The sequence below is a fragment of the Anabrus simplex genome, chromosome 12 (assembly GCF_040414725.1).
Source record: "Anabrus simplex isolate iqAnaSimp1 chromosome 12, ASM4041472v1, whole genome shotgun sequence".
NCBI classification, from domain to species: Eukaryota; Metazoa; Arthropoda; class Insecta; order Orthoptera; family Tettigoniidae; genus Anabrus; species Anabrus simplex.
In genome coordinates this window covers 27696547-27722705 of record NC_090276.1, presented here as the reverse complement: position 1 = coordinate 27722705, position 26159 = coordinate 27696547, and the positions used below count along the sequence as shown (strand labels likewise).

General features: G+C 42.1%; 1 protein-coding gene across 1 annotated transcript in view; it reads right to left on the bottom strand.

Moving 5' to 3' along the window:
• The window catches only part of LOC136884116 (gamma-aminobutyric acid receptor subunit alpha-6), a 246966-nt gene that overhangs the window by 62421 nt on the left and 158386 nt on the right, over nt 1-26159 (bottom strand). The window lies entirely within an intron of this gene.

Genomic DNA, 26159 nt, shown 5'->3' with positions numbered 1-26159 from the left:
AGGTATAGAACTAAATGAGGCCACAACACTAGTTGCAAATCGAGGATTGTGGCGACGTTTAGTAAATTCACAGAGGCTTGCAGACTGAACGCTGAAAGGCACAACAGTCTATAATGATAATGTATGTAATGTATGTATGTTCTTCTAGATGTGTACTAGTTTCCTGTAAAAATTCGTACTACTGAGACAAAAAATTTAAGGACAGGAATCCTATTCATGAAATACGCAGGTTTCCTTAAACTTTTTGTAGGACTTATATATAAATAAACATCATTTGTTATTAACTTTGTAAAAATTTAACTCATGATCGTCAGAGTTTATGTAGGGCTCTATCCTGTTAATACATGCTTGTGTTTTAAATTGTAGAAGTTCAACAATTTCAGTCAGTACTCCCCTTAAAATGAACATGGTGACTTGATCATTCGTTCATTCAATCTGTGGAGAATTCACATTTTATTTACCTCACGTCACTTTCTGTAAAATAATCCCTCCCTTTAAAACACTGTCTCATTTGGACCTGTCTTCTCTGCTACATTTAGTGAACCATTTCTTTTTTTGTTTGTTTTATGTCTGCCAATATAATCTTCCTTAATTTTCCGGTCGTATAGGCAACGAGAATAAAAACATCCAGCTCGAAGTGTCAGACATGTTAATATCTTGCACATGAAAGCTGCAATCCTAACTCTTACTGAAAGGAGGATATTTAAGCTGTGGATCTCATGAACATTTCATTTGTTTGGGAATTTCTATTGTCTCTGGACTTGGTTCTTTGTCGCACCGACACAGATCGTATGAGAACAGTGGGATAGGTCAGGGCTAGGTTTGGGAAGTATGTTTCTTCTTTACTATTTTTTATGGGTTGTAGGTCAAAGGGTCCATCTAAAATGTCCAATTTGTAAAATATTCGCTTTGAAGGACAATCCCACGCAAATAGCATTTGTAGATTTAGAAACGCCATTCGATAATGTTAAATGGGCCAAGCGATTTGAGATTCTGAAGGTAATCGGGATTAGATACTGAGAACGAAGAATTATCTACAATCTGTACAAAAATCAGTCTGAGATGATAAGAATCGAGGGATTTGAAAAAAAGGAAGAAGAAATTCAGAAAGGAGTGAGGCAAGGCTCCTCATTTTCATTTTTTTTTAAGAATTCGCTTTACGTCGCACCGACATACATAGGTCTTATAGCAACAATGGGATAGGTCTAGGAGTGGGAAGGAAGCGTCCTTGGCCTTAATTAAGGCACAGCCCCAGCATTTCCCTGGTGTGAAAATGGGAAACCATGGAAAACCATCTTCAGGGCTGCCGACGGTGGAGTTCGAACCACTATCTCCCGGATACAAGCTCACAGCTGCGCGCCCCTAATCGCACGAACAACTCGCCTGATTTTTCAATGTTTATATAGAACAGGCAGTAAAGGAAATCAAAGAGGAATTTGGAAAGGAAATCACAATCCAAGAAGAGGAAAGATTTGCCGATGATATAGTTTTTTTTAAATCTGAGACTGCAGGAGATCTGGAGAAGTTGCTGAATGGTATGGACAGCGTCTTGGGTAAGGAGTACGAGATGGAAATAAATAAGTCCAAAACAAAAGTAATGGAGTGCAGTCGAACGAAGTCAGGTGATGGAGGAAATACTAGATTAGGAAATGAAGTATTAAAGGAAGTAGATGTATATTATGCAATATAATGCATTGCTTCATTTATTTTATCATTTTACTTTGTCGTGTGTTGTTCCACCGCATTAACATAAGGTTCTTTAGTCTTTAGAAAAATACTTTCATATTTTATATCAATATTACAGGAGATTAGATAAAATTGTAGAATATAGTTCAGACATAAGTTTCACCATGTTAATTGTAGCTTATCTGTCATAGTTGCCACTGTAATTGGGACACACGTCCTGTAGTGTGCAATAAATAAATAAATAAATAAATAAATAAATAAATAAATAAATAAATAAATAAATAAATAAATAAATAAATAAATAAATAAATAAATAAATAAATAAATAAATAAATAAATAAATGAATACATACCTTTACTTGAGTAGTCGAATTTATTTCATCTTAATTTAATCTCATAACTCATCATTCTTGTATTATTATTAATTTAATTTGTATTTAATCTCATTAGTGCAAAGTAACACAATGTTATATATGTATACTAGCAAAACCCGACAGGCGTTGTCCTGCCTATGTACATTTATTTACCTCAGCATATACGACACTAATACCGGTCGTTTTCGATTACTTTTACAGTTCATCGTCTCCCCTTGGGCTGGGAGGTGTGTCCTACTCCCACACTATTTGATAAAAGCAGAAATAAGTTTTAAGGAACACATCAGAATCTTCACATACTGTTGGGTAGGCAACCCGCTGATCGGACTTGTCTTGCGGTTTGCTTATCTTCCCCTATTTTGTTTTCACCCCTTAGTGCCGAACTACCAATCAGATATCGTTCAAACCACTTCATAATCCCTCTCAGATGTAATATGAACAAACTGTAAAAATTTCAGCGAAATCGGTCCAGTAGTTTTTGAGTCTATTAAGTTCAAACATACCAACATACAATTTTATATATATATATATATATATATAGATTATGTCACTGCCTGGTTTGATGGGAAAGAAGGCCTGAAGGCCTTAATCTTGCCAGGTAAAATAAAACATTACTAAACTAAACTTATTAAACTAAAATAACTAACGGTTGCGGAAGTAAGAAGGACATAAAATGCAGACTAGCACAAGCAAGGAAGGCTTTTCTTAAGAAAAGAAACATTCTCACTTCGAACCGTGGTATAGAAATTAGAAAGATGCTTCTGAAGACTTTTTTTTGGAGCGTGCCACTGTATGAAAGTGAAAAATGGCCGATAACTGACTCAGAAAGAAAGGGAATGGAAGCTTTTTAAATATGGTGTTACAGAAGCATGCTCAAGGTAAAATGGGTGGATCGAATCACGAATGAAGAAATACTGAATCGAATTGCTCAGAGGAGACCGATGTGGCTAAATTTGACGAGAGGAAGAGATAGAATGATAAGGCACATGTTAAGACACCCAGAACTTGCTCAGTTGGTTTTTGAGGAAAATGTAGGGTGTAAGAACGGTAGGGGTAGACCAAGGTAGGAATATTACGAGCAGATGTAGAATATAGTAGTTACATAAAAATGGAAAGATTAATAATAATAATCATGTTATTTCTTTTACGTCCCACTAACTACTTTTTAAGGTCTTCGGAGACGCAGAGGTGCCGGAATTTAGTCCCGCAGGAGTTCTTTTACGTGCCAGTAAATCTACCGACAAGGGACTGTCGTATTTGAGCACCTTCAAATACCACCGGACTGAGCCAGGATCGAACCTGCCAAGTTGGGGTTAGAAGGCCAGCGCCTTAACCGTCTGAGCCACTCATCCCGGCACTATAACACTAGCTGTTACGCTACAGTGGCGGACAATGGAAAGATTAGCACAGGATAGGGTGGCATGGAGGGCTGCATCAAACCGGTCTGTGGCCTGATGACGCAAACAACAACAATGTCAACTTTTCATAAGTGTCCGAATAGTGAAGTGCCCACTGGAAAAATGTGAGAAATATGGAATTTATTATTCGTAATTACTGTACTTCGTTGTTCTCTCGCTGTTTTTGTCCTCATTATTTTCTTCTTACTCTCTCTCCTTATCTTGCTTGATTTGTAATAAATGTCCTATTTTCAGGAGGCCTAAAGTTTACAAAGTTTACATGACCTGCTGAATCATCAGTCAGTCATCAATGATCTTCATTTAGGGCAGTCGCCCAGGTTGCAGATTCCCTATCTGCTGTTAACCCAGTCTTCTCTTACATAATTGCAAGGAACTTGGAAATTTATTAAACATCTCTCTTGGTAAATTATTTAAATCCCTAACTCTTGACTACTTTAAAAAGCACCACTCGAACGTATTTGTCTACGAATATCATTGGGCTGTGAAGACTTGGGAGAACGGAGACGAGCTGCTCGACTAAGTGGCATGTTCCGAGCTGTCAGTGGAGAGAGAGCGTGGAATGACATCAGTAGACGAATAAGTTTGAGTGGTGTCTCTTAAAAGTAGGAAAGATCCCAATATGAAGATAAAGTTGGAATTCGAGAGGACAAATTGGGGGAAAATATTCGTTTATAGCAAGGGGAGTAAGGGACTGAAATAACTTACCAAGGGAGATGTTCAATAAATTTCCAGTTTCTTCGCAATCATTTAAGAAAAGGTTAGGAAAACAACAAATAGGGAATCTGCCACCTGGGTGACTGCCCTCAATGCAGATCAGTAGTGACTGATTCGCCGGGCTGAGTGGCTCAGACGGTTGAGGCGCTGGCTTTCTGAAACCCTCCTTGGCAGGTTCCATCCTAGCTCACTCCGATGATATTTGAAGGTGTTCAAATACGTCAGACTCGTGTCGGTAGATTTACTGGCACGTAAAATAACTCCTGCAGGACTAAATTCCGGCACCTCGGCTTCTCCTAAAACTATAAAAGTAGTTAGTTGGGCGTAAAGCAAATAACATTATTATTACTAATGCCATTTCTTTTGAGGTGACTGAGACAGTTATTGTAAGGAAAACAATCAACGCTGTCGTTATGGTGGGGTACGCATCTTCAAATCCATTCCTTTATATTAGCATCAGAAGATCTGATGGTGTAGCCGTTTTCATATTAGGGCTTAAACCAGAGGCATGATACTTAAAATTCTCCACTTCTATCGCCAACTCGTCCCAGTCTCTTAAGTCTCCTTTATATGAAGCAGCAATCTCAAGTGCCTGCTTCTTCAATTCTTCTCTATTCATTGTTTCAAACCAAGCTCCACTGAGGAGAACAAATAAGCCATTCATGTTTGAAACCTTTGCCTCAGTTCCGATATATTCTGCGGGTGCAGATGGACTTAGTGAACTACTGCCGCATCCATTCTTCTCTTCTTTACTGACATCAAACTCATGTTCATGCAACACTTCCCATATTCTGAATTAGCCCTTCTATATGTTTTGTAGTCTACTAATAAGTTTTCATTTTTTTTTATCATGAGTAAATATCTATAATACAATAATATTTATTTTATTTACTTATTTATTCCTGAGTTACATCTGTGGCGAATTTAGAAATCACGGATAAATCTTACACTTAACCACTTTAAACAATAAAATTTAAAAATAATAATAATAATAATAGCGTGTGGCCTCTAGAGAGGACTGGTGCAGGTCTTCTGATTTGACGCGTCGTGATGAGGATGAAATGACGGCACATACACCCTGTACCCCTGCCAGGGGAATTAACCAATTATGATTAAAATTCCAGACCCTGCCTGGAATCGAACCCGGGACCCCTGTGACCAAAGGACAGAACGCTAAAAGACATAGTAATTCTACAAAAAATAATATTACGGACAGATACGCTAAGAAAAACCAGTAGGGCAATTAGAGTGACAATACTAATAATAAGAATACGAATAGGATATATAGTAATAATAATAATGACTGAAGTGCATAATACAGTAGATAAAAAGAAATCCATTCACACAACATACACGCGATGGCTCACACAACTCAGTTATATGTTCCCAGGAAAATCTTTCGGCAGGCAGATTTGAGTTTTATGACAGGAAGTAACGTGCCGAATGTCCATTGGGAGTGTGTTCCAGAGTCTCGATGCAGTAACTAAGAAAGAATGATTGTAGGAATTCGTTCGATTCAGGAGAACGGGTACCCATTTTGTGGAATGAGTTAAGGAAACGGAAGTTTGAAGATAGGTAAGCAGGAGTGTTCGTCGAGAGCACTTGGTAAACAAGTGTCATTAGCTGAAAATGCCTTCATTCCTTATCCAGTACAGCACCCGCCCTTCCAAACCGGAGCTCGGGCACATACTCCATCTGACTCCTAGTTACGTGCTTTAATAATGATATCAACATACTTTTGACATAAATATGTCTTATGACTGGAGGTCATCCGAAAATTCGTGTGATGTAACGCGACAAATGCGTGACGGAAGTGTAACCATAGGAACCGTGAAGACAGTGATGTAAGGTATGGATGGATGGTCAGTCAATGTTACCTAGCAACCGTGCAGTCTATGTCTTATGGCTGGTTGCTATCTGAAATTAACAGGCGTTGATGGATGGCCATGACCGGAAGATATTCGCAAATGGAAAAATGATTTCTTTTTTGCTCGTCAGCGTATTATAGTTTTATAGTTCCAATTTCCTACATAGAACAAATGTTGGTGGAAGAGCACCAGTAGTAGCATGCAGGTATCATATTGTGTTCTAAGGTTTGTCTGTGTAGAGCAGGGCCTCTCAGGGTGCATGCGCGTGGTGCATGCACTGTGCACGGTGCAAAAGACGACTTGGCCTGGTTGACCAGAGTGCAGACCCCCCACTCCTCGATTTGGAGCAATAGCGCTTACTCTCTCTTTCCTCACGCCTGTCTCCCTCTGCCCCACTTGCGCCGTAGCGCTCCAAATCCGAGCTGACTTGAGCCGAGCATAGGCGAGTTGAGCCGAGCTTAGCCGAGTAGCCTAGGGACGAAGCGTTGATCCGAGCCATGCCGAGCGGCAGCGATGCACAGTGCACGGAGCTCTTGCGCCTCGCTCTGCACGCGTGAGATTTTGGGCGTTTGAGAGGCCCTGGTGTAGAGTGTAGTGTTTGCAAGTCAGGCGCAGGTAGGTAAAGGAGAAAGCAGTTGTTGAATGACGCTACTCGTTTACTTGCAGTCCTTCAAGAAGGCTGCTCGCTAAGAATGCAAGGGGTTACTCAGAATACAATTTAGTATTTGTGGAAACGTTTTCAGAAGACTGAAGGTGTTGTCAGGCATTCTGCCATGGGCCAGCAAAGGAAAACCTCCCCATGGCAGGATTGTTTTGTCTTGTACGTCCACAAGCTCACTGAAACTATCAAGTTACAGCACAAACACTACAGGTGGTTTCTGGAGTACGCGTTAGTGACCAAACAGTCAGACTTCGAGAGGTCAATTTAAGATCCCGACGACCTGCTCAAGTACCTACACTGGGTAGAGGGCATCGTGGCAGGAGACTGCAGTTTCCCGGAGATCATTTGCACTGGCAGCTGAGACTGGCATCCTGTGCGATTCTCAGATGAATCCATGAATCCCATTTCGAGTTACCTGCGAGTCTGTAGAAAAAGTGGGGAGTTGATTTCATACGACAGCTGTACAATATACCAATGCTTATGGAGGTGTGTTTGATACAGCCTGAGTGTCTTGACACGAAAATCTATCTCCTGATAATTCATAATAGATCCTTAAATGCTGGACGGCACAATGACGAGATCTTGGTGCCACGTGAGGTGAGGCAACTAGAAGAAAGAGGCAGAATTCACGCATGATGAAGGTAGAGTAAGTAAATAATCGTAAGCGAGACGGAAGAAGATGCAAAGAAACAACTCAACAACATGAGCAAGATAGCCAGAATGTAGGGCTACGGATCGCCCACTCTGAACACCACCGGGGATTGGTAAACACCAGAAAGCACCGTGCAGAATGTAGAAAAGTTTTAATACCTTGGAGAATATGTGACAGGAAGGAATAGGAACAACAATGGGATAAAAAAAGAGGAAACAAAGATGAGGTCTACCTACCTTGCGACCAGAGAAATGTACAATAAAAGAAACATATCAACAGACGAAAAGTTCAGGCACTACAAGGCGACAGAGGGGAACGTGCTACTGTACGTGGTCGAGACGATGACACTAGGAAGGCATGGGACAGAGCAACTGGATAAAGAAGAAAGAAAAATTCTGAGTAAGTTACTGGGACCAAAAGGAGGACTTAAAAGATGGGAATGAAGATCAAGGGACGAACTGTACTGAATCATGAGGACGATCTCCGAAGAAATAAGACTCTAAGGAGCAAGATTTGCTGAGCATGTGATCCGGAAGGAGGTGGAGAGAATGAAGAGAAGTGTATGAGTCATAACGGGTAGGACGAGTGAAATGACAGGACTGAGATGGGGTTCAAGGTGGAAGGGACAGAGAAGTGGAGAAATAAATATATACCAACCAATGTGCCAGAGTTCAATGATAGAGAAAGATACAGGAATAGGATAGAGAAGCACTAGTGGGGGACACAAGAGATGAGAATACTGAAAATATCAGCTAAAACCCGGGAGAGAAGGAGAGAGGATGAAGAGGTTTGAGAGGAGGAGAAGAAAACCCAAACCATGACAAAGCTGCCTGTTGTCCTACAGAGGCCGTAACGAAAGAAGAAGGTAGAGCGCATGATGTCAACATCGTGTGGAAATTTCTGCAATAATGATAATAATAATAATAATAATAATAATAATAATAATAATAATAATAATAATAATAATGATAATAATAATAATAATGTTATTTGTTTTACGTCCAACTAACTACACTTTTACGGTTTTCGGAGACGCCGAGGTGCCGGAATTTAGTCCCGCATGAGTTCTTTTACGTGCCAGTAAATCTACCGACACGAGGCTGACATATTTGAGCACCTTCAAATACCACCGGACTGAGCCAGGATCGAACCTGCCAAGTTGGGGTCAGAAGGCCAGCGCCTTAACCCTCTGAGCCACTCAAACCGGCATTTCTGCAAGAGCACCATGTGCCACGAATGGAGTGGCCACCCAGAAGTCCTGACCTGAATCCTGAATTGAACAAGTCTCGGACTAATTGGAGCAACGCATCCGAGAGAGAAATCTAACACCGATAAGCCCTTGAAAACGCTCTTTAGACAGAGTGGAGACTTCAACCTCAACTGAACGTGCGGCGTCTTGTTAGAAGCATGAGAAGGCGTTGTGTAGCTGTTAGTAGTATAATAGGCGGGTTCTGCCGCCACCTCCACCTCAGGCTCCCAGTGGCCACCTCCACCTCCACCTCAGCCAGAGGCCTCCCAGTGGCCACCTCCACCTCCACCTCAGCCAGAGGCCTCCCAGTGGCCACCTCCACCTCCACCTCAGCCAGAGGCCTCCCAGATGCCTCCTCCACCTCCCGCGGGAAATTTGAATTTGTAAACAAAGCCACGTGCTTTTTGACAGACAACAACGCAACGCTAACCTCAGTACTACCATCTTGACGGGCCTAAACCTCACTAGTGCCAACTTAACCTAACTAGCATGAGGTAAACAAAGCCACGTGTTTTTTTGACAGCCACGTGCTTTTTGACAGATTTGTAAACAAAGCCACGTGCTTTTTGACAGCTCTCATCAACAACAACGCATCGCAAACCTCAGTACTACCATCTTGACGGGCCTAAACCTTAGTGGTACCAACTTAACCTAACTAGCATGAGGTAAACAAAGCCACGTGTTTTTTTGACAGCCACGTGCTTTTCGACAGATTTGTAAACAAAGCCACGTGCTTTTTGACAGACAACAACGCATCGCTAACCCCAGTACTGCCATCTTGACGGGCCTAAACCTCAGTAGTACCAACTTAACCTAACTAGCGCGAGATAAACAAAGCCACGTGCTTTTTGACAGCCACGTGCTTTTTTGACAGCTGTCATCCGCCATCTTTAAACTACAGAGCACCGTGCTGCCCTCTTTCGTCACCTGTCATCGGCAGTGCTGCCATCTTGACGGGCCTAAACCTTAGTGCTACCAACTTAACCTCACTAGCTCGAGATAAACAAATCCACGTGCTTTTTGACAGCTACGTGCTTTTTTGATAGCTGTCATCCGCCATCTTTAATCTATAGAGTACAGTGCTGCCCTCTTTAGCTACTTACCTTTGAAATGTGGTGGCGGATAATTTGAAAAATGCTTTTCGACAAGCAGCCATCTTTAATCCAGAGAGAACAGTGCTGCCCTCTATGTGGTGGCGGCAAATTGAAAAATTCCACATGCTCTTGTTTGAAAACAAACTCACGTGCTTTTTTGACAGCTGTCATCTGCCATCTTTAATCTATAGAGCACAGTGCTGCCCTCTTTAGTTTGAAATGTGGTGGTGGTAAATTCCACGTGCTCTTGTTTGGAAACAAAGCCACGTGCAGCTGTCATCCGCCATCTTTAATCAACAGAGCACTGTGCTACTATCATGCGGGCAATTTCATCACCTGTCATCCGCCATCTTTAATCCACAGAACACCGTGCTGCCCTCTTTATGGCTACTACCTTAAGCACGTAGTAGCGGACAATTTGAAAAGTTCTGTTAGCTATCATCCGCCATCTTTAATCAAGAGAGCACCGTGCTGCCATCTTTAGCTAGATACCTTTGAAATGTGGTGGCGGCAAATTGAAAAATTCCACGTGCTCTTGTTTGGAAACAAACTCACGTGCTTTTTCGACAGCTACCATCCGCCATCTTTAATCAACAGAGCATAGTGCTACCCTCTTTGTGATGGCGGCAAATTCCACGTGCTCTTGTTTGGTAAACATAGCCATGTGCAGCTGTCATCCGCCATCTTTAATACAGAGAGCACCGTGCTGCCCTCTTTATCGTAGTAGATGTAAATTCGTCACCTGTCATCCGCGGTGCTGCCATCTTTAGCTAGATACCTTTGAAAAGTTGTGGCGGATAATTTAAAAAGAAAAATTCTACAGCAGCCCTCTCTCGACGCTAATTGCATAAGATGGTGGCTATACATGACTCCTTAAGGGTGCTTACGCAAGATGGCTGCTATACACAGGTTCTTATGAGACGCCCTTGGGATGCTTGCGCAAGATGGTGGTTGTACAAGGCTCCTTATGAGACACCCTAGTGATGCTTGCGCAAGATGGCGGTTGCTCTTATGAGGCGGCTTAAGGGTCCTTGCACAAGATGGCTAGAGACGCCCTAAGGATGCTTGCGCAAGATGGCGGACACAAGATGGCGGCTATACACGTCTCCATATGAGACGCCTTAAGGGTGCTTGCGCAAGATGGCTGCTGCTCTTAGCTTAGAGGCTAACGTGTCGTGCTAGTTCGATTCATTAAATTTAGGGCTTAAATGCAAAATGTTAAATATCTCGAAAGCAGTGCACCGTAGAGCAAAACGGACAAAATTTTTCTGCCTAATACCTAGGTTCGCAGTATGAGGAACAAGAAAATCATAGTCTAATGATGGGATCAACGGTTCGGTTCCTACTTAGGCCCTTTGGCATTTGCTCTGTTTTAGCTTGTATTGAAGCGAGTCTTCGTAACATGATCAGGTTTAGCTATGGTAGAGAGTATAACGTGCCGTGCAGGTTCGATTCATTAAATTTGGAGGCTTAAATGCAAAATGTTAAATATCTCGAAAACGATGCATCGTAGAGCAAAACGGACAAAATTTTTCCGCCTAATACGTAGGTTCGTAGTATCAGGAACAAGAAAAAACATAGTCTAATGATGAGATCAACGGTTCGATTCCTACTTAAGCCCTTTGCCATTCGCAGCTATCTATTTCTACAAGATGGTGGCTGCTCTTATGAGAAACAAGATGCCTTGAGACGTCCTAGGGATGCTTACGCAAGATGGCAGACACAAAATGGTGACTATACATAGCTCCTTATGAGACGGCCTAGGGGTGCTCGCACAAGATGGCGGCTACTCTTATGAAGAAAGCTAGCTTAGAGGCTACTGCGCAAGATAACAGCTGCTGTTATGCATGTGGTGGAGGGCAATTTGAAATTCTATGTACTTAATCAACAGAGCACCCTGCTGCCCTCTTTAGCTGAAATGTGGTGGTGGATAATTTGAAAAATTCTTTTGACAGCTATCATCTTTAAAAACAATGGCGACTATACATAGGCTGTTAAGGCCTTATCATTCTCCTCCTCCTCCTCCTCCTCCTCCTTCTCTACCTCCTCCTCCGCCTCTTATGTCAAGGCATAGCTTTATATCGAACAAGTTTAAACCTGCATCGCGAAGGCAAGCGTGTGCAGCGATAACATTATTGTGCATGTTTAGACTTTCGAAACATAAGAAGAGTAGAATCAAACGCTGTACTCGATACGACATGTGATTAGAACATTGATTGATGCGTTCAGAAAACAAAATAAGTGATCAAGACTAGAATCGAACAATGTACTCAATACATCATGTGTTTAGAATATGTCAGGGGATACGCTTGTTCTAAGAAGATCAGATTGAAACATAACAAGACTAGAATAGAACACTGTAATCGATGTTGTTAACTTCAACATGTGATCAGAACATTGATTGATGTGTTCAGAACACAAAATAAGTGATCATGACTAGAATCGAACACTGTACTCGATACAACATGTGATCAGAACATTGATCGATGTGTTCAGAACACGAAATAAGTGATCAAGACTAGAATCGAACACTGTACTCAATACAACATGTGTTTAGAACATGTTAGGGGGTACCCTCGTTCTAAGAAGATCAGAATGAAACATAACAAGACTAGAATCGAACACTGTAATCGATGTTGTTAACCTCAACATATGATCAGAACATTGTTTGATGTGTTCAGAGCAAAAGTACAATTTTGATGATTTGCGCAGCTAACTCGCTCGGTAAACGATATAGCCAAAGTATAACTTCAAATTATTTACCTTCCATCATTCGTCTTGTGTGTAAAAATCAGTCGAACAAGTTATCGCATAAACATGGCTGAAAAAAAATCGTGATAGGGTATGGAACCCAGGGGTTACATCTTATCAGAAGGGCAAAAAGAATGAAAGGACTCTTCCTCCTCCTTACCGCACATTCCTTGGCTAAAGGGCTAATGGGCTAAAGGGCTAATGGGCTAAAGGGCTAAAGGGCTAATGGGCTAAAGGGCTAAAGGGCTAAAGGTGCAACAACCTCATCGATCGCTATCAGCAAGAACGCTTGTACTTTGTAGAAAATTAATCTTTATTGGTAAATGGTTTTATGTTCAGAACAAGGAATGGAACCTAGGGGTTACGTCTTACCTAATAAAATCCCCGAGGTGCGATGAGTTACGTTTTTCGAACTAGTGTTTGGAACACTGAACTTTTCAAGATGGCAAGAGTGAGGTTAGCAATGTTCTGTTGTTGGATTTTAAATTCCGCGCTACAACATGCATAAGGTGGCAGCCCTTGAGGTTTACTCCCGTAAAGATGGCAAGAGTGAGGTTAGCAATGTTCCGTTGTTGGATTTTTAAAATTCCCCGCTATAACATGCAAAAGGTGGCAGCCTTGAGGTTTACCGCCGTAAAGATGGCAGCAGTGAGGTTAGCGACGCTCCATTGTCCTTCAAAGTGAGGTTAGGGTTCGTCAAGAAGACAGCTGTCAAAAAAGCACGTGGCTATGTTTACCAAACAAGAGCACGTGATCGTGACGTCACGGTCACGTAATCAATCCTTAGCTCGACGTCGCTAAGAGCAGCATTAGGATTAGCTATTCTTAAAAGTCTTGGGAACAGAGCAGCAGTATGAATTGCTATGTTTCAAAGCGTGTACACATCACCTATCGATTTTACATACATCGACCATCGAACTAAACTTCATCCGCTAGATCGTGCTGCTATCTTAGCATGACTTTAAAGTACAATGAGTAGCCATGTTTCAAAGCGTGTACACATCACCTATCGATTTTGCACACATCGACTCTCGTACTAAACTTCTCCCGCTAGATTGTGCTGCTATCTTAGCATGACTAAGATGCATGAACTGAAAGTACGAAGAATAACCATGTTTTAAAGCGTGTACACATTACCTATCAACTTTGCATGTATCGACTCTCGTACTAAACTTCTGCAGGTAGATTGTGCTGCTATCTTAGCATAACTTATACGCATGAACTTAAAGTACAGAGAATAGCTATGTCTCAAAGCGTGTACACATTACTTATTGATTTTGCATGCAACAAATATCGTACTAAACTTCTTCCTCTAGATTGTACTGCTATCTTAGCATAACTTATACACATGAACTTAAAAGTAGAAAGAATAGCCATGTTTCAAAGCGTGTACACATTACTTATTGATTTTGCATGCATCAAATATCGTACTAAACTCCTTCCGCTAGATTGTGCTGCTATCTTAACACAACCTATACGCATGACCTTAAAGTAAAAAGGTGTGTACACATCACCTATCGATTTTGCATGCATCGAATCTCGTACTGAACTTCGTCCGCTAGATTGTGCTGGTATCTTAGCATAACTTATACACATGAACTTAAAAGTACAAAGAATAGCCATGTTTCAAAGCGTGTACACATCAACTATCGAATTTGCATGTATTGACTCTCATACTAAACTCCTTCCGCTAGATCGTGCTGCTATCTTAGCATAACCTATACGCGTGACCTTAAGGTACAAAGAATAGCCATGTTTCAAAGTGTGTACACATTACCTATCGACTTTGCATGCAACAAATATTGTACTAAACTTCTTCCGCTAGGTTGTGCTGCTATCTTAGCATAACCTGTACGCATGTACTTAAAGTACAAAGAATAGCCATGTTTCAAAGCGTGTACACATTACTTATTGATTTTGCATGCATCAAATCTCGTACTAAATTTATTCCGCTAGATTGTGCTGCTATCTTAGCATAACCTATACCAATGAACTTAAAGTACAATGATTAGTCATGTTTCAAAGCGTGTACACATCAACTATCGAATTTGCATGTATCGACTCTCGTACTAAACTTCTGCAGGTAGATTGTGCTGCTATCTTAGCATAACTAAGACGCATGAACTTAAAGTACAAAGAATAGCTATGTCTCAAAACGTGTACACATTACCTATCGATTTTACAAGCATCGACTCTCGTACTAAACTTCTTCCGCTAGATTGTGCTGGTATCTTAGCATAACCTATACGCATGGCCTTAAGGTACAAAGAATAGCCATGTTTCAAAGCGTGTACACATTACCTATCGATTTTGCATGCATTGACTCTCGTACTAAACTTCTTCCGCTAGATTGTGCTGACATCTTAGCATAACTTATACACATGAACTTAAAAGTACAAAGAATAGCCATGTTTCAAAGCATGTACACATTACCTATGGATTTTGCATGCATTGACTCTCGTACTAATCTCCTCCCGCTAGATTGTGCTGCTATCCTAGCATAACCTATACGCATGACCTTAAAGTAAAAAGAATAGCCATGTTTCAAAGTGTGTACACATCACCTATCGATTTGCATGCAACAAATATCGTACTAAACTTCTTCCGCTAGATTGTGCTGCTATCTTAGCATAACTAAGATGCATGAACTGAAAGTACGAAGAATAACCATGTTTTAAAGCGTGTACTCATTACTTATCGATTTTACATACATCGACTCTCGTACTAAACTTCTTGCGCTAGATTGTGCCGCTATCTTAGCATAACCTGTACGCATGAACTTAAAGTACAAAGAATAGCCTTGTTTCGAAGCGTTTACACATTACCTAATGATTTTGCACGAAACGACTATCATACTAAACATTTCCCACTAGATTGTGCTAAAATCATGTAAGTGTTCTGCTATCTTAGCATAACCTATCGATTTTACATGCATCTACTATCGTACTAGACTTCTTCCGCTAGAGCATGTAGCAATCGCTTTTGAGTATCCCTAACCCACGTGCATGAACTTAAAGCATAAAGATGAGCTATGTTCTAAAGCGTGTACACATCACCTATCGATAATGTATGTATCGAATATCGTACTAAACTTATCCTGCTAGAGCGTACGAGTATCGCTTGTGCGTGCACGAACTTAAAGCATAAAAAATAGCAATGTATAAAAATCTTGTAAACAAAGCAGCAGCATTACGTATAGTTAAGATTAAATGCGTGCACACATCATGTATCCATGACGCACACAGTACTAAACTTATTCCATTAGAATGTACAAAGTTCGCATGTGTTTGTGCTGCTATCTTAGCATAGCCTATGTGAATGAACTTAAAGCTTAAAGAATAGTGATATATAAAAATCTTGTGAACATAGCAGAGTGTTAACTACGTAGGTGTAGACATTGAACTTTACATGCTGAGGCAGCATACTACGTGACCGTGACGTCACGACCACGTGCTCTTGTTTGGTAAACATAGCCACGTGCTTTTTTGACAGCTGTCTTCTTGACGAACCCTAACCTCACTTTGAAGGACAATGGAGCGTCGCTAACCTCACTGCTGCCATCTTTACGGCGGTAAACCTCAAGGCTGCCACCTTTTGCATGTTATAGCGGGGAATTTTAAAAATCCAACAACGGAACATTGCTAACCTCACTCTTGCCATCTTTACGGGAGTAAACCTCAAGGGCTGCCACCTTATGCATGTTGTAGCGCGGAATTTAAAATCCAACAACAGAACATTGCTAACCTCACTCTTGCCATCTTGAAAAGTTCAGTGTTCCAAACACTAGTTCGAAAAACGTAACTCATCGCACCTCGGGGATTTTATTAGGTAAGACGTAACCCCTAGGTTCCATTCCTTGTTCTGAACATAAAACCATTTACCAATAAAGATTAATTTTCTACAAAGTACAAGCGTTCTTGCTGATAGCGATCGATGAGGTTGTTGCACCTTTAGCCCTTTAGCCCTTTAGCCCATTAGCCCTTTAGCCCTTTAGCCCATTAGCCCTTTAGCCCATTAGCCCTTTAGCCAAGGAATGTGCGGTAAGGAGGAGGAAGAGTCCTTTCATTCTTTTTGCCCTTCTGATAAGATGTAACCCCTGGGTTCCATACCCTATCACGATTTTTTTTCAGCCATGTTTATGCGATAACTTGTTCGACTGATTTTTACACACAAGACGAATGATGGAAGGTAAATAATTTGAAGTTATACTTTGGCTATATCGTTTACCGAGCGAGTTAGCTGCGCAAATCATCAAAATTGTACTTTTGCTCTGAACACATCAAACAATGTTCTGATCATATGTTGAGGTTAACAACATCGATTACAGTGTTCGATTCTAGTCTTGTTATGTTTCATTCTGATCTTCTTAGAACGAGGGTACCCCCTAACATGTTCTAAACACATGTTGTATTGAGTACAGTGTTCGATTCTAGTCTTGATCACTTATTTCGTGTTCTGAACACATCGATCAATGTTCTGATCACATGTTGTATCGAGTACAGTGTTCGATTCTAGTCATGATCACTTATTTTGTGTTCTGAACACATCAATCAATGTTCTGATCACATGTTGAAGTTAACAACATCGATTACAGTGTTCTATTCTAGTCTTGTTATGTTTCAATCTGATCTTCTTAGAACAAGCGTATCCCCTGACATATTCTAAACACATGATGTATTGAGTACATTGTTCGATTCTAGTCTTGATCACTTATTTTGTTTTCTGAACGCATCAATCAATGTTCTAATCACATGTCGTATCGAGTACAGCGTTTGATTCTACTCTTCTTATGTTTCGAAAGTCTAAACATGCACAATAATGTTATCGCTGCACACGCTTGCCTTCGCGATGCAGGTTTAAACTTGTTCGATATAAAGCTATGCCTTGACATAAGAGGCGGAGGAGGAGGTAGAGAAGGAGGAGGAGGAGGAGGAGGAGGAGGAGGAGGAGGAGGAGGAGGAGAATGATAAGGCCTTAACAGCCTATGTATAGTCGCCATTGTTTTTAAAGATGATAGCTGTCAAAAGAATTTTTCAAATTATCCACCACCACATTTCAGCTAAAGAGGGCAGCAGGGTGCTCTGTTGATTAAGCACAGAGAATTTCAAATTGCCCTCCACCACATGCATAACAGCAGCTGTTATCTTGCGCAGTAGCCTCTAAGCTAGCTTTCTTCATAAGAGTAGCCGCCATCTTGTGGGAGCACCCCTAGGCCGTCTCATAAGGAGCTATGTATAGTCACCATTTTGTGTCTGCCATCTTGCGTAAGCATCCCTAGGACGTCTCAAGGCATCTTGTTTCTCATAAGAGCAGCCACCATCTTGTAGAAATAGATAGCTGCGAATGGCAAAGGGCTTAAGTAGGAATCGAACCGTTGATCTCATCATTAGACTATGTTTTTTCTTGTTCCTGATACTACGAACCTACGTATTAGGCGGAAAAAGTTTGTCCGTTTTGCTCTACGATGCATCGTTTTCGAGATATTTAACATTTTGCATTTAAGCCTCCAAATTTAATGAATCGAACCTGCACGGCACGTTATACTCTCTACCATAGCTAAACCTGATCATGTTACGAAGACTCGCTTCAATACAAGCTAAAACAGAGCAAATGCCAAAGGGCCTAAGTAGGAACCGAACCGTTGATCCCATCATTAGACTATGATTTTCTTGTTCCTCATACTGCGAACCTAGGTATTAGGCAGAAAAATTTTGTCCGTTTTGCTCTACGGTGCACTGCTTTCGAGATATTTAACATTTTGCATTTAAGCCCTAAATTTAATGAATCGAACTAGCACGACACGTTAGCCTCTAAGCTAAGAGCAGCAGCCATCTTGCGCAAGCACCCTTAAGGCGTCTCATATGGAGACGTGTATAGCCGCCATCTTGTGTCCGCCATCTTGCGCAAGCATCCTTAGGGCGTCTCTAGCCATCTTGTGCAAGGACCCTTAAGCCGCCTCATAAGAGCAACCGCCATCTTGCGCAAGCATCACTAGGGTGTCTCATAAGGAGCCTTGTACAACCACCATCTTGCGCAAGCATCCCAAGGGCGTCTCATAAGAACCTGTGTATAGCAGCCATCTTGCGTAAGCACCCTTAAGGAGTCATGTATAGCCACCATCTTATGCAATTAGCGTCGAGAGAGGGCTGCTGTAGAATTTTTCTTTTTAAATTATCCGCCACAACTTTTCAAAGGTATCTAGCTAAAGATGGCAGCACCGCGGATGACAGGTGACGAATTTACATCTACTACGATAAAGAGGGCAGCACGGTGCTCTCTGTATTAAAGATGGCGGATGACAGCTGCACATGGCTATGTTTACCAAACAAGAGCACGTGGAATTTGCCGCCATCACAAAGAGGGTAGCACTATGCTCTGTTGATTAAAGATGGCGGATGGTAGCTGTCGAAAAAGCACGTGAGTTTGTTTCCAAACAAGAGCACGTGGAATTTTTCAATTTGCCGCCACCACATTTCAAAGGTATCTAGCTAAAGATGGCAGCACGGTGCTCTCTTGATTAAAGATGGCGGATGATAGCTAACAGAACTTTTCAAATTGTCCGCTACTACGTGCTTAAGGTAGTAGCCATAAAGAGGGCAGCACGGTGTTCTGTGGATTAAAGATGGCGGATGACAGGTGATGAAATTGCCCGCATGATAGTAGCACAGTGCTCTGTTGATTAAAGATGGCGGATGACAGCTGCACGTGGCTTTGTTTCCAAACAAGAGCACGTGGAATTTACCACCACCACATTTCAAACTAAAGAGGGCAGCACTGTGCTCTATAGATTAAAGATGGCAGATGACAGCTGTCAAAAAAGCACGTGAGTTTGTTTTCAAACAAGAGCATGTGGAATTTTTCAATTTGCCGCCACCACATAGAGGGCAGCACTGTTCTCTCTGGATTAAAGATGGCTGCTTGTCGAAAAGCATTTTTCAAATTATCCGCCACCACATTTCAAAGGTAAGTAGCTAAAGAGGGCAGCACTGTACTCTATAGATTAAAGATGGCGGATGACAGCTATCAAAAAAGCACGTAGCTGTCAAAAAGCACGTGGATTTGTTTATCTCGAGCTAGTGAGGTTAAGTTGGTAGCACTAAGGTTTAGGCCCGTCAAGATGGCAGCACTGCCGATGACAGGTGACGAAAGAGGGCAGCACGGTGCTCTGTAGTTTAAAGATGGCGGATGACAGCTGTCAAAAAAGCACGTGGCTGTCAAAAAGCACGTGGCTTTGTTTATCTCGCGCTAGTTAGGTTAAGTTGGTACTACTGAGGTTTAGGCCCGTCAAGATGGCAGTACTGGGGTTAGCGATGCGTTGTTGTCTGTCAAAAAGCACGTGGCTTTGTTTACAAATCTGTCGAAAAGCACGTGGCTGTCAAAAAACACGTGGCTTTGTTTACCTCATGCTAGTTAGGTTAAGTTGGTACCACTAAGGTTTAGGCCCGTCAAGATGGTAGTACTGAGGTTTGCGATGCGTTGTTGTTGATGAGAGCTGTCAAAAAGCACGTGGCTTTGTTTACAAATCTGTCAAAAAGCACGTGGCTGTCAAAAAAACACGTGGCTTTGTTTACCTCATGCTAGTTAGGTTAAGTTGGCACTAGTGAGGTTTAGGCCCGTCAAGATGGTAGTACTGAGGTTAGCGTTGCGTTGTTGTCTGTCAAAAAGCACGTGGCTTTGTTTACAAATTCAAATTTCCCGCGGGAGGTGGAGGAGGCATCTGGGAGGCCTCTGGCTGAGGTGGAGGTGGAGGTGGCCACTGGGAGGCCTCTGGCTGAGGTGGAGGTGGAGGTGGCCACTGGGAGGCCTCTGGCTGAGGTGGAGGTGGAGGTGGCCACTGGGAGCCTGAGGTGGAGGTGGCGGCAGAACCCGCCTATTATACTACTGCTGTTATCCATGCGAGTGGTGTCAATGTCCGTTAATAAGACGTTTAATTACCATGTAGCTGTTCTGGTGTATTGAGTGTCCAGAGAACTCTCTTCATTTCCATTCCTAATTGTTGTAAAGGAGAAGGTACGTATGGGTATCATGGAGGTATGAAAAAATAATTAGGTTATCAAATTTATTCTTTGAGCAGTTTACTCTTTCCGTTAATGTTGTGGGTCTGTTCGATGTTACTCAGCAGAAGCCGGTCGTAGCGGATATGGATGAGTCTCCATGTATTTGTAAGCGTATGACGTGTTCTGTCCAGTTGGCGTTGACTGGAGTTATATCCGTCAAACAATTATAAATAAATACAATTGGATATGTTCTTGCCGGGCTGAGTGGCTCAGGCGGTTGAGGCGCTGGCCTTCTGTCCCCAGCATGGCAAGTTCGATCCTGGCTGAGTACGATGGTATTTGAAGGTGCTCAAATACGTCAGCCTCGTGTCGGTAGATTTACTGGCACGTAAAACAACTCCCGCGGGACTAACTTCTGGCACCTCGGCGTCTCCGAAAACTGTAAAAATAGTTAGTGGGACGTAAAGCAAATAACATTATTATTTATTCCAGTCATTGACTGGGTCAGAGATGGAATGAATGAAGCCCCCACCTTGCGGCGAGGATAGGAATTGTGCCGGCTGCCGAAGCCTGTCGCACTCCTCTGGGGCAATGATTTATGACTGACATCTGAAATGAAATGATAGTGGAGAGTGTTGCTGGAATGAAAGATGGCAGAGAGTACCCGGAGAAAAACCTGTCCCAACTCCGCTTTGTCCAGCACAAATCTCACATGGAGTGACCGGGATTTGAACCACATAACCCAGAGGTGAGAGGCCGGCGCGCTGCCGCCTGAGCCACGGAGGCTCATTCGAAAGAGTTATGGACGTTTAAAGTTAATTGGTCCAAATTATACGGACTTTCCCTAATACCATTTAAGAATACGTCAAAATATCCATATCTGTAATGAATCTGGAGACATTTCAATAGACGTTCGTATATTATCAAATTTGATTTCTTCATCTGTTAAGTCTTTCTTTCTTTCTTTCTTTCTTTCTTTCTTTCTTAATCTGTTTACCCTCCAGGGTTGGTTTTTCTCTCGGACTCAGCGAGGGATCTCACCTGTACCGCCACAAGTGCAGTGTCCTGGAGAGTGAGACATTGGGTCGGGGATACACCTGGGGAGGATGACCAGTACCTCGCCCAGGCAGCCTCACCTGCTATGCTGAACAGGTGCCTTGGTGGCGGATGGGAAGATTGGAAGGGATAGACAAGGAAGAGGGAAGGAAGCGGCCGTGGCCTTAAGTTAGGTACCATCCCGGCGTTTGCCTGGAGCAGAATTGGGAAACGACGGAAAAACACTTTCAGGATGGCTGAGGTGGGAATTGAACCCACCTCTACTCAATTGACCTCCTGAGGCTGAGTGGACCCCGTTCCAGCCCTCGTATCACTTTTCAAATTTCGTGGCAGAGCCGGGAATCGAACCCGGGCCTCCGGGGGTGGCAGGTAATCACACTAACCACTACACCTCTAGTGGTACTGTGATCGTCTGACGAGAAGTCGCGTGGATGCGATTGGTAAGCATCGCTGTTGCGCATGCGTCAATCTCAAGTCTCAAGAGCTGACAATAAATATCTGTTCCGTCCGCGGTGATTCTTGCGAACTGAGGCGCTGTTTTGAAGTTTCAAAGTGGTAGTGCAAATGTGCTGTATATTCTTCTTCTTCTTCTTCATGTGCCATATCCTCGTAGAACGTTGGCGATCAGTAGCATGATCTGTTGTTTGTTCGTAGCTGTTCTGAACAGAGTAAACTTTGTCACCCCAAACCGCTGGCTCAAGTTGCCGAGCCACGATGTCCTACTTCTCCCCGGCCATTAATTTACCCTTGGAGTATTAATTGCAGAAGGTGTTATTTACTGTTCCGCATCATATGAACAAATTATTCTAGCTTCCTTCTCTTGATGGTAGTGAGAATTTCTGGTTCTTTGATCATACGGTGCACAACTTCCATATTGACCATTTTAGCTGTCCAAGGTATCTTCAGCATCCTTCGGTACGTCCACATTTCAAATGCTTGCAACTTCTTGCACATGGTTTCAGTTAGTGTCCATGCCTCAACAGAATGCTGAAAAACGTAGCACCGGAGTAGTCGTGTCCGCAGTGCAATGGAAAGGTCACGGCTTGTCAAAAGTTTTCCAAGTCTCTGAAAAGAAGTTCTGTCCTGCTCAATTCTGCATCGTGTCTCATGAGCAAGGTCCCAGTCATCATTGATGTGACATCCCAGGTATTAAAATATTGCCACTCATGCTATGTAGTCCTTTGCTGCTGTGAGATTACCTTGAATGCCATCTTCTGTCCTGCTTATAATCATCCACTTGGTCTTCTTTACATTAAGCCTCAAGCGCATGGTGCTACTGTATTTATTGACAGCATTAAATAGTTCCTATAGATCCTGGAGATTGGTTTCAAGTAGCACAGTGTCATCGGCGTACCTGTATAATAAACAGTTTAATAATGAACATGCATCTGTTTCAGAGAATTTGCACTATCTACCACGACTAATATTTGTAGCTTAGAGACAACGTTGCCAACCTCCGAAAATTGAAAAGCCGTACAGAAATTAAAAATAAACCGTATTCTTTATAGTAAAATCGTACAGTACAAATATTCACCCAAACACACTAAATTCAATAGAATGCGTGCAATAATAGCAAGTAGTAATGATATCAAATAGGAATACTTAACTGAAACGTAACAGTAGAAGTAAAAAATGCTACATATACACTTTGTCTTTTCTTCACATGTTGGATCAGGACAAGGTCACTTCCTATACTGTGTATACTCTCGCACGATTGCCTGAAATTTTGTTTCCCTCTGGGTGTTTTAATAGAAAGTATGATTTTTTTGGAAGTAGAAGGACCTGCTTTATGTTTTGAATCAGAAGTTAACCGCATATTTAATTATTTAACATTCAGAGTAAACGGCAATGGAAATGATATATATTTAATTAATACATAGTAAGCAAAAGAATTTGTAAATACATCCCAATATTATTCATAAGTTTGACGAAATCATGTTATCCCTGAGATTTATAACTAGACGCTGCACTTTTACATGTTTGATGTTACACAACACTTCACTGCTTAAGAAACGTTTGACAGAGTGTGACTGTGAACAAATATACAACTGCGAGGTGCACACTTGATGAAGTTTGAAGTAGGGTACTCCCGGCCGCACAGTGAGACATTTAAATTACCATGTGTCAGACTAGTCGGGCGCTTCATTGGTTGATCTGAAACCAGCTCAGAGGTGAATCACAATATTCAGAGTTTGGGAGTCCCCTGGAGAAATGGAAGCCACGTCATACATGTCCAGGAAATGAGGTATGTTTAAACAGGAGAAAAAATAATTTTGCGTACAAAATCTGAACATTTCCAATGATAAAAAGTGTTCATTTAAAAATTTCGCAGAACCATGTATAAAGCGTACCGTTTGACATTCGAACCGTACACCGTACGTAGAGGGTTGAAAACTGTAAATGTACAGTTCAAACCGTACGGTTGGCAACGCGGGGGGGAAGGGTTGCGTGGGATAAGCATGACTGCTTGCGCATGCGCCACTCTCAAGTCTCAAGGCCTGACAATAAACATCTGTTCTGTCCGCTGTGATTCTTGCGAACTGAACTGCTGTTGTGAAGTTTCAACGCGGTAGTGCAATTGTGCTTTACTGTAAGTACTGCATAATAAAGAGCTTGATAATGAACATGCACCTGTTTCAGAGAGCTCGCACCGTCTGTCACGACTAATGTTTGTAGTTTAGTGCAGGGCCACTCAAACGTCCAAAATTTCACGCTTGCAAACCGAGGTGCACCGTGCATCGGTCCGACTCGGCTCGGTTCGCACCAGCGTTTTGTCTCTGGGTAACTCGGCTAAGCTCGGCTCAACTCTGCTCGGATGGTGGTGCGCTGAAGACCGAGTGAGGAAAGGGGAGACAGGCGGAGGGAGCGGGACGGGTGTAGAGAAAGAGAGAGAGGCAGCGCAATTGCTCAAAATCGAGGAGTGGGGGTGTGCACTCTGGTCTATCTAATGAAGTCGTCTTTTGGACCTTGCGCCGCGCAATGCACCGGCACATGCACCCTGAGAGGTCCTGGCTTAAGAGTGTAGCATCTGTTACTCGTGCCGTTCCTACAAACTGCCGAGACTTCTCGTCAGACGTAGATAGTCGTGCTGTTGTAGAAAACTGCAGAATATTCATGATTGTACCAAACTGAGGGGAAGTAGACAATACGAAGCGTGAGGTAATTTGCCATTGCTTTCCTCACTGGGCCAGAAGGCGCTATTGAAACATGGCGGACACTATGAGTAACACACTTCATAACCTCAGGTGCACTGGCTTTGTTCCGAATGTCATTACTCAGCACCACACATATCTTAAAGCTGTCGTACTGTCTCAGCACTTAAGTGGAAGCTACATTGTTGTGGGATAGACAGTAGGCAATGGTATGGTAATAAATAGGGTTAAAAGTCAGTTTGTGAGTTCCACTAATAGGATAAGTCCTCCCAGTATTAATTACTGTGTTGGTGGGGCGAACATTCCTTATGAGGTTCACTGTAAGTACCTAGGTGTTAACGTAAGGAAAAATCTTCATTGGGGTAATCACATAAACGGAATTGTAAATAAAGAATACAGATCTCTTCACATCGTTATGAGGGTATTTAAGGGTTGTAGTGTGGATGGTTCCACTCTTTAGAAATTCATGCTGGCTGCGTCAAATAGGCTGGAGATCCTCTTCAAAGTTGTCTCCATCGAACTGAAAATCATTTTGACAGTGGTTAGTACCACTGGAATTTTTTATATCCCTCCTGGCGAGAATATCGTCTTCGTGCACTGAAACTGACAGATAACATTACTATCTGTACAAGACCAATTAAATAATTTCTACTGAGTACAGGTTCGAATCTTAAATTGCGTCCGTTGATGAAATAAACCACACGTCTCGTAGAACCAAGTATTAAACCCATCTGAACTCAAGCAAAACAAAATAGACCCTCGCAAGTCGTTGGCTCATATTTCCGTAAAGTCTGCTCCGTAGTATCGGCGAGCAAGTCAGAGTATCAAAATGTAGGAATGATTACGTAAGAGTACGCGAGTAAGCTTATAGTCCCTCAGTTCATGGAGGGGTGTTTTAAAACACATTTATAATTGGATTACCAGATTCGAGAAGTGAAAAAAAATCCAAAGAATAGCAGCTCGATTTGTTATTTCCGACAAAAGAGTAGTGGTACAAAACTGTAGCAAAGTTTGGGCTGGGAAGACTTGGGAGAAAAGGAGACGAGCTGTTGGACTATGTGGTATGTTCCGAGCTGTCAGTGAAGAGATGGAATTAGTAGACGAATAAGTTTGAGTGGTGTTTTCAAAAGTAGGAAAGATCACAGTATGATGATAAAGTTAGAATTCACGGGGGAAAATTGGGGCAAATATTTTTTTTATTGGAAGAGGAGTTATGAATTGGAACAATTGACCAAGGGAGAGGTTTGATACATTTCTAAATTCTTTGCAATTATTTAAGAAAATACGAGGTAAACAAGAGATAGGGAATCTGCTACCTGGGTGACTGCCCTAAATGCATATCAGTGGTGACTGATTGATTGCTTGGTTGGTTGCTCTGGCCTGTGCCAGGAGACAAATGAAGAAATACTAAAGCCATCAACATGTGGTCATCAGAATGGTTTAAGAGATCAGTACTTACTTTCAGCCTTCTAAGAACTATGGATTTG